Here is a 10,000-nt window from a genome sequence, read left to right as displayed (position 1 = left end):
CGTCTCCCGTCATGTCCCTCGTCTCCCCTCGTGTCCCTCGTTTCTCTCGTCTCCCCTCATGTCCCTAGTCTCCCGTCATGTCCCTCGTCTCCCGTCATGTCCCTCGTCTCCCCTCGTGTCCCTCGTTTCTCTCGTCTCCCCTCATTTCCTTCATCTCCCGTCATGTCCCTCCTCTCCCGTCATGTCCCTCGTGTCCCTCGTTTCTCTCGTCTCCCCTGATGTCCCTCGTCTCCCCTCATGTCCCTCGTCTCCCCTCGTGTCCCTCGTTTCCCTCGTCTCCCCTTATGTCCCTTGTCTCCCCCCGTGTCCCTCGTCTCCCCTCATGTCCCTCGTCTCCCCTGTGTCCCTTGTCTCCCCCCGTCTCCCCCCGTGTCCCTTGTCTCCCCTCGTGTCCCCCTGTGTCCCTTGTCTACCCTCGTCTCCCCTTATGTCCCTCGTCTCCCCCCGTGTCCCTCATGTCCGCTCAGACGCTCCAGCTCGTCATAGATCATCTCTAACATGACTCTTAATTGATGATCCTCCTGACGCTCCACTCTCTGATGTCTGTGTGGAGGGGGGCGCACCGAGGAGCCAGAGCGCCACCTGCTGCCTCTGAAGTGAACTGCAGTCTTCACTCTGATTGTCCTGCAGCGAGGAGTCGTTGTGTTCTCATCAGAATATTTAGAATGATTTTAATATTTGATGTAAATATTTTTCATTTTGTGTCTTTGAATCATTTTGACTTCAGACAAAGAGAATTAAAGTGAGACGCTGAAGAAGCGTCCATCTTTGATTCTGCAAATCATTATAAATATTCAACATCTTTCAGAATTTTCAGTTAAAACTCTTTAATGTTAATTTTCTCCTGTGAGACAAAATAACATCATGAAAATAAAACACAAAGAGAGACTTAAATAAAGACGTTTGTTTTTTTAAATGTGAAGCCTGTCAGAAACATCATGTGAAATAATCATAAAGATAATAAAAAATGAATACTTTAAATCATAAATCACTCACAGAGCAGGCGCAGGTCAGAGAGAATAAGATATTTATTCATCCAGAGACGATGAAATCCAGCGCTGCAACACGAAGACACGACGCAGGAAGAAGAATAAACGACTAAAACTTCTACTGACCCTGAGACAGGCGCCGACACGAGACGACCTTTACCTTTTTTCAAACTGAACGCGTGCTCAGCGAAGAATCTACAAAAAGTAGATTTACTCAAAAAAGGAAGTTAAACCGTTTTAAAATGTTGGATATTTAACTAAATGTATGATGAAGCTCTACTCTGTTCTTGTGTTTTAACATGTTTTTATTTTTGCTCTCGCTGAACAGGCCAGAGTGGGACCTCTTCACTTTTTGCGTATCTCTGTTTTCTGTGTGTGATTGTTCTTTGGTGCTGTGGAAAATAATTTCCCCTTGAGGACAATAAAGTTTAAAGTCTAAATAATGATTTAAACTCTGAACTCATCGAGCCTCTGCAACGAGCTGTCAGGCCGGACAAGTGAAGAGGACTGGACTTAAAGGAGGGTTAGAATCTACAGCAGGGCAGAAGACGTTTAAAACTCAACGAGAAAATGAAACGTCAGAAAACACGTTCAAAATAAACGTCAGCAAAAAGAAGTGAAACACAACAAGCAGCTCAGAGAGAGAGACGGAGGGAGAAGAAAGGACGACTCAAAAAGTGTTTCTGGTGGCTCAGTGGTTAGTGAGCGTGCTCCATGTACAGAGGCTGTAGTCCTCCAAGCGGGCGACCCGGGTTCAATTCCGACCTGTGGCTCCTTTCCCACATGTAATTCCCCTCTCTCTCTCACTCTCTCCAATTTCTGACTCTATCCTGTCTCTCCATTAAAGGCACAAAAATAAATCTTTTTTAAAAAAGTGTTTATGATTATTATTATTATTATTATACAGACACACACACACACAGAGACACACACACACACACAGAGACACACACACACACACACACACAGAGAGACACACACACACACACACACACACACACACACACACAGACACACACACACACACAGAGACACACACACACACACACACACACACAGAGACACACACACACAGACAGACACACACACACACACACACACACACACACACACACACACACACACACACACACACAAATAATAAAGGTGTGTATTAAGGAGTACAGCAACATGAATATTTTAATTAATTTGTTTACATTAATTATTTTTATGACTCTTAAAGATCAACATGTAAACAAAGAGCTGATCTCTCTCCTGATTGGCTCTTTAAAACGATCGAGTGTGTCATCGTCTTCCTCCTCAGCTGCTTCTCACCAACAGCAGGGACACAGTGACCTCTACAGGACACACACTGAACTGCAGCCTCCCTCTGCCTGTGAGAGCAGACTGTGTTCATCAAACGTTCATACAACAGGTCGTCATGGTAACCATAAATAACATGTCTGAGGAGAAGCTGTAGATGTAAACGTTGTGATGAGTCAGTATTTCATGTTTGCATTGTTTCTACGGTGGCTGGGAAGTACAGAGAGTGAAAGCGTTTCATAAAGCTGGTTTCCTTGCTGATGCTCGATGTGGATTCTGAAGTTTCATGAAGGTCTCACCAGGAGGGACGGAGAGAGCAGGCGAGGAAGCTGATGTCATGCTTCTTAGAGGTTCATTTATAAATGTTTTAATGTTCAACTTGTTTTATCAACTTTCTCATTTCCACTTTGTCTGTTTTATAAAGAGACTCTCTGAAACCAAATCAAACCGACAGGTACAAATAAAGACACCTGAACGATTGATCAAACAGAGTGACAGGAAGTGAAACACTTTGACCCGTCTTTAGCCGTCCTGGAACAAATCTACAAATGTCAGAATCTCGCAGGAAAGGGAATGTACCAAAGCAGGAAGTGACCTGGACGTGATTTAGTGAGCGGCCATCGAGCCTCGTTCACCGATATCTTCGTAAAGTTTGATCTTCAGAAGACTCTCAGTTAGATTCATCGACGTGTTCATAAGTTCAAAGCATGTGCACATTAGCATAGGTAACCGCCCACTGACGCCCATAAAAGGGCATGAGTGCAGACACACACACATACACACAAACCATCCTCAGAGGAACATTTGTTCTGTAACTGTTTGAAGGTAAAAAGCCTCGTCTCTCTCCTGGTCTAAAGTCTGACTCACACTGCAGGATCATCGGGGGCCAATTTGAGTTCCGATTCTTCCCGACAGTCTCAGGGTCGCTCCCGACTCGAGGCTGCTCGGACCCGATTCTCTGTTCAGATGAACTTGTAGTGTGAGCGGTACAAAGATCCAATCTTAACGTCCCCGATCTGCCCGGCGATCGTCGGGGACGCCTCGATTTATTTCAAACACGTTTGATATTTAGAATTAAAAATATGAAAGGGTCCGGCAGAAGTTGTGTGCGACTACAATATAATCACGAGAGACAAGGGAGGACTGTAGTCATGGCGACCAGCGGCAGGACGCAACCAGGTGTTTTTTTAGATTTTTTTTACTTTCCAGTACAGATCATCAGTGCAGCACTTTTCTGAAACTTGTATCTATATATCTACGATTGTATCAACTTTTCTATGTCCTACAACAACTTCCACTTCCTTCTCTTTCACCAACCGTCGTCCTTTGTTTTTTTCAAATGAAACTTTATTAACAATTGTCAACGCTCCGTCCCGATTTCACTCGTACAGTGTGAGCTCTCCGGCCGTGCCCGACAATCGGGTCGTACAGTGTGAGCACGTCGATCTCAAGGTCTGGTCGGGCGTCGTAAACGATTCAGTCGTACAGTGTGAGCTGACATGACACCCCGACTTTTATACAATCAGGGGAAAATCGCACAGTGTGAGCCAGGCTTTAGACTTTAAAGAGTTCCAGGGAGACGATTTATTCTTTCAGTAAAGTTTCTGTGTTTAGTTCAGAAAATAGCAAAAATATTGTTTCACCATTCCTCCATCATCAGTTTGACCGTCTACATCGGCCCTTCAGTCATCCTGAGCTCAGACCGTGGAGCGTTTCTAACCATCCAGCGGCGTCACAGACGAGGGAAGATGGCGCCCCGGATGGAGGAAGGGCGCCCTGATTGGTCCTTTAATTCATCGTGCTTTGACTCTGATTAAACCAACATGAGGATGAACTCTTTATATTAACTTAAGGATATATATCATGGCTACAAACACAGATTTCTGAGCTGAATGAATCGTGATTAATGAATGAAATCGTTTGACTCCTGAACGCCGTCTGAACGAGAACTTAGGCAACGTTAGGATTCGTGCAGTGACCCACAAATCCCAACGTTACCATGGCAGCAGTTTACCTGCAGTCTGTGACGGCGTCCTCCTCCTCGTCTTCCTCACCTGTCTGATAAAATAATCAGACAGGCTCCTTAGTGTCATGGGGGCGTGGTTATAGTCATATCTCAGGCTGTGGGGGAGGGGCCTAATGTGAGACCTGTTCACCAGATAAATCCTGGAGACTTGTTTGATTCTGGATGTAGAGAAAATAAAAAAAGTTGTGTCCAGCCCTCCTGCATGAAAAACATGAAGGCAGATCCGTCCCTCCTGTGATCAGCTGTGACCTGAACTGCTGGAGGTCGCGACCCCCGACAGGAAAAGAGAGGTTTTTAGGTGAGTATTTGTAAAAGGTGGAGAGGTGAAAGAGAACACACAACAATCACACACAGAGGAAGAAAAAGCTTTTTCACTTATTAAAAAATGAACAATTACATCATTTTATAATCTCAATCTTCTTTGTGAAAATCAATCTGCGTCCCATGTAGAGAGAGGATAAGTGCAATATGCAGGTCTGATGTCCACTCAGCGGTGTGTTAAAGGGCTTATTGTGGAAAACAACAGGCACACACACACACACACACACACACACACACACACACACACACACTCTTTGTGTCAGAAAGCCTGAACAGTTTGTCGGAGGATGGGCTTACACTCGGAGATCCATCAGGGATTAACACAAAGTTTCATCCAGCAGCAGAAAGTGCAACACATGCAGCCGCTTTAATCTCATTGAGCAGCTCAGAGTCCTCAAACAGCACCCTGCCCTCGTCCTAATCCGCCCGCTGTGCTCAAATTGTTTTCGCTTTTCTTCTGAATCCCTGACGGAATTACAAGACTGCCGACCAGATGTATCCCCGAGCAGTCAAAAAAAAGTAAAAGGAAGCTTGGTGGATTAACACTAATGCCTTTCAATATTGTTACGCAGATGAAACTTTACCAGAAAAATAATAATAATAATATAAGTCTAAGGAGACAAAGCAGACACATTTCATTTCCCAGAAAGAGCTCCGAGGTCCAGATGCTCCGAGGACGACTCAGACATCAGAGCTGGAACATTTAGAGGCGCTACTTTTCATTATGACTTTTTATATTTTGTACTTCATGAAGTACGGTTCCACATATGACCTCCAACCTGAAAAACTCTTTAAAGGTGGAAGAGAAGCCCCAGAAGCCCCGCCCCCTGCAGGACATAGTGTGTACGTTTACTGCTTGTACCTAAACTGCAAGCTGACGCACGCTAGCACAAGCTAACCGCCGGTGTTTGTCATCTGCCTGTCCAACAGGAAGTAGACCAACTCCACGTCCACGGGTAAAAGACAACACAAGGTTCACCCTCGTTTTAGAACCAGCTTTATCCACTTGGTGTTTCTCCTCACTCTGATTATATTTTCTCTTCTTTGCTGCTACGTCCACGTCCGTCATATTCACCGGTTTGACTCGTGTCCAATCACTGAATTGTATCCAGTCCTAAACTCACCTGCTGCGCTCTCATTGGCTGGAGGAAACACACCAGCTCCGCCCAGAAACGTCCAGAGTCAACCAGAACAAAGCAGAACAGTAAAATCCAGTCAGAGGACAGAGTCTCTGCAGACACAGTCACCACCACACATGTACGGAGGCCCAGAAGGGACAATGGAGCAGCTTCACTTTAGGATAAGTTTGTATTTTATTTTGAAGGAACAAGCTGCTGACTCTGTCTTTAAAGACGTTTGTGTGTCGGTGACCTGTGTAGAGGTGACCTGTGTGGAGGTGACCTGTGTAGTGACCTGTGTAGAGGTGACCTGTGTGGAGGTGACCTGTGTAGTGACCTGTGTAGAGGTGACCTGTGTAGAGGTGACCTGTGTAGAGGGGACCTGTGTGGAGGTGACCTGTGTGGAGGTGACCTGTGTGTAGGTGACCTGTGTAGAGGTGACCTGTGTGTAGTGACCTGTGTAGAGGTGACCTGTGTAGAGGTGACCTGTGTAGAGGGGACCTGTGTGTAGGTGACCTGTGTAGAGGGGACCTGTGTGTAGGTGACCTGTGTAGAGGTGACCTGTGTGGAGGTGACCTGTGTAGAGGGGACCTGTGTGTAGTGACCTGTGTAGAGGTGACCTGTGTAGAGGTGACCTGTGTAGAGGGGACCTGTGTGTAGGTGACCTGTGTAGAGGGGACCTGTGTGTAGGTGACCTGTGTAGAGGTGACCTGTGTGGAGGTGACCTGTGTAGTGACCTGTGTAGTGACCTGTGTAGAGGTGACCTATGTGGAGGTGACCTGTGTAGAGGTGACCTGTGTGGAGGTGACCTGTGTAGAGGTGACCTGTGTGGAGGTGACCTGTGTAGAGGTGACCTGTGTAGAGGTGACCTATGTGGAGGTGACCTGTGTAGAGGTGACCTATGTGGAGGTGACCTGTGTAGAGGTGACCTGTGTGGAGGTGACCTGTGTAGAGGTGACCTGTGTGGAGGTGACCTGTGTGGAGGTGACCTGTGTGGAGGTGACCTATGTGGAGGTGACCTGTGTAGAGGTGACCTGTGTGGAGGTGACCTGTGTAGAGGTGACCTGTGTAGAGGTGACCTGTGTGGAGGTGACCTGTGTAAACGTGACCTGTGTAGAGGTGACCTGTGTAGAGGTGACCTATGTGGAGGTGACCTGTGTAGAGGTGACCTGTGTGGAGGTGACCTGTGTAGTGACCTGTGTAGTGACCTGTGTAGAGGTGACCTGTGTAGAGGTGACCTGTGTAGACGTGACCTGTGTGGAGGTGACCTGTGTAGTGACCTGTGTAGTGACCTGTGTAGAGGTGACCTATGTGGAGGTGACCTGTGTAGAGGTGACCTGTGTAGAGGTGACCTGTGTGGAGGTGACCTGTGTAGAGGTGACCTGTGTAGTTACCTGTGTAGAGGTGACCTGTGTAGAGGTGACCTGTGCGGAGGTGACCTGTGCGGAGGTGACCTGTGTAGAGGTGACCTGTGTAGAGGTGACCTGTGCGGAGGTGACCTGTGCGGAGGTGACCTATGTGGAGGTGACCTGTGTAGAGGTGACCTGTGTAGAGGTGACCTGTGCGGAGGTGACCTGTGCGGAGGTGACCTGTGTAGAGGTGACCTGTGTAGTTACCTGTGTAGAGGTGACCTGTGTAGAGGTGACCTGTGTGGAGGTGACCTGTGTGGAGGGGACCTGTGTGGAGGTGACCTGTGTAGAGGTGACCTGTGCAGAGGTGACCTGTGTAGTGACCTGTGTAGAGGTGACCTATGTGGAGGTGACCTGTGTAGAGGTGACCTGTGTAGAGGTGACCTGTGCGGAGGTGACCTGTGCGGAGGTGACCTGTGTAGAGGTGACCTATGTGGAGGTGACCTGTGTAGAGGTGACCTGTGTAGAGGTGACCTGTGCGGAGGTGACCTGTGCGGAGGTGACCTGTGTAGAGGTGACCTGTGTAGTGACCTGTGTAGTGACCTGTGTAGAGGTGACCTGTGTAGAGGTGACCTGTGTAGTGACCTGTGTAGAGGTGACCTGTGTAGAGGGGACCTGTGTGGTGACCTGTGTAGAGGTGACCTGTGTAGAGGTGACCTGTGTGTCAGGTCACCTCCACACAGGTCACCTCTATACAGGTCACCTCCACACAGGTCACCTCTACACAGGTCACCTCTACACAGGTCACTACACAGGTCACCTCTACACAGGTCACCTCCACACAGGTCACCTCTACATAGGTCACCTCTACACAGGTCACTACACAGGTCACCTATACACAGGTCACCTCCACACAGGTCACCTCTACACAGGTCACCTCTACACAGGTCACCTCTACACAGGTCGTGGATCAGTTAGACTTCTTATATGTGAATGTGTTGATATGGATGCACACATCCAACATGAAGTGACCACAGAGAGTGGGATATTTGGTTTACTGTCGTCTCTCTCCAGTCTGGTCTTTTCAGGAACATGTAAACAGTATTTTAACACACACACACACACACACACACACACACACACACAGACACACACACACACACACACACACCCTCCCCGTGTGTCCTGTGTGACCTCCCCCCCCCGCTCGGCTGGAGAGCTCAGACCTGTCCTCTGAGCTTTGTGTCACGGCCTGCAGCCCGCTCAGATGGTCTCTGTGTGACACTGAGGGGGGTGGGGGGGGAGGAAAAGGCGAGGTCACATCACACGACTGCAGCGCCGCGGCCGAGTGTCAGCGTCCCAAAATAACGGCGAGAACAAGCAGACTGAAGACACCAAACAAACAACAGCTCTCAGATCGAGTAAACATCGCTAACGCACGAGCCTGCACTCAGTGTGAAGCCTCGCTGTGTGTGTGTGTGTGTGTGTGTGTGTGTGTGTGTGTGTGTGTGTGTGTGTGTGTGTGTGTGTGTGTGTGTGTGTGTGGTCCATCAGAGCTGCACAGAGAGCGATCAGAGGGGACACCCGTCCTGTTAGAGGAAGCTGCGGCCGTCTCTCCTCTTCCGACCGTCCTCGCTAACACTCGGCCTTCATTGACAAGCTCCCTCTGTGCGCTGCTGCTGCTGCGGACGCACACCGAGGACACGGGCTCGTCTGCAGCAGATGTCTCGTGGCGCCGACTATAAATAAAACCAATGAGACCAGCCGGCCGCTGACGAGCACAAGCCGCCGCGAGGCCGCGTTAGCTCTGCAAAGGGGGGCCTGTCGAGAGCTGGCACGGCGGGCGGGTTTCTGCTCCGAGCCTGTGATGTCTGAGAGCTTTGTGCTCGCGGTTTCAGAGGTAACCTTTCAAACCGTCCTGCAGCCCGGAGAGCTCAGCTGCACCGAACACCCAAAACTGAGATGACCCAAATATAAAGACAGAAATGAGAAATAAACGCTAAAAAGTAATAAAGAGGCGTTTGAAGAGAGGCTGTCCAGTTCTTAAAAACATTCCTTCAGACTCGTCCACAGCGAGGAGGTCTGACAGGACGAGACCAGCTGCAGAGGATTCATAAAGAACCTGTCCTCACACAGGCTTCAAATTGAGGTCTCATTCAGAGATCCACTCTGAGGGGTTTTTATGTCTGTGTTCACAGTTTGTCAGATTTTAATCGTTTAGTTTCATCAACAAACTGAAAAACAGGTTTCAAACTTCCTGAAGGTAGAAAGTGATGTCATCAGCGTAACGACCAAACTCATATGATGATATTACACTCCACAGGGGGGCCTGTCTGTCACGAATAAACCTGTCTGTGTGTCTGTGTCTGTCTGTCTGTCTGTCTGTGTGTCTGTCTGTCTGTCTGTCTGTCTGTCTGTCTGTCTCTATAAACCTGTGTGTCTGTCTGTCTGTCTGTCTCTATAAACCTGTGTGTCTGTCTGTCTGTCTGCCTGTCTGTCTCTATAAACCTGTGTGTCTGTCTGTCTGTCTCTATAAACCTGTCTGTCTGTCTGTCTGTCTGTCTCTATAAACCTGTGTGTCTGTCTGTCTGTCTCTATAAACCTGTCTGTCTGTCTGTCTGTCTGTCTGTCTCTCTCTCTCTCTGAACCTGTCTGTCTCTATAAACATGTCTGTCTCTATACACCTGTCTGTCTCTCTGAACCTGTCTGTCTCTATACACCTGTCTCACAGCAGAATGTTAGTATACCTGTTCAGTAGGAACATTTATGAAGATGTAATTCAGAGATAGTTTTAGCAGATTTCATCCTCAGTCAGTTAAATTTAAACTCTGAAACATTGAGGACTTACAGTCTCTGTACACACACACACACACACACACACACACACACACCACC

The sequence above is a fragment of the Labrus mixtus genome, chromosome 5 (genome assembly GCF_963584025.1).
Source record: "Labrus mixtus chromosome 5, fLabMix1.1, whole genome shotgun sequence".
NCBI lineage: Eukaryota > Metazoa > Chordata > Actinopteri > Labriformes > Labridae > Labrus > Labrus mixtus.
This window is presented reverse-complemented; position numbering follows the sequence as displayed.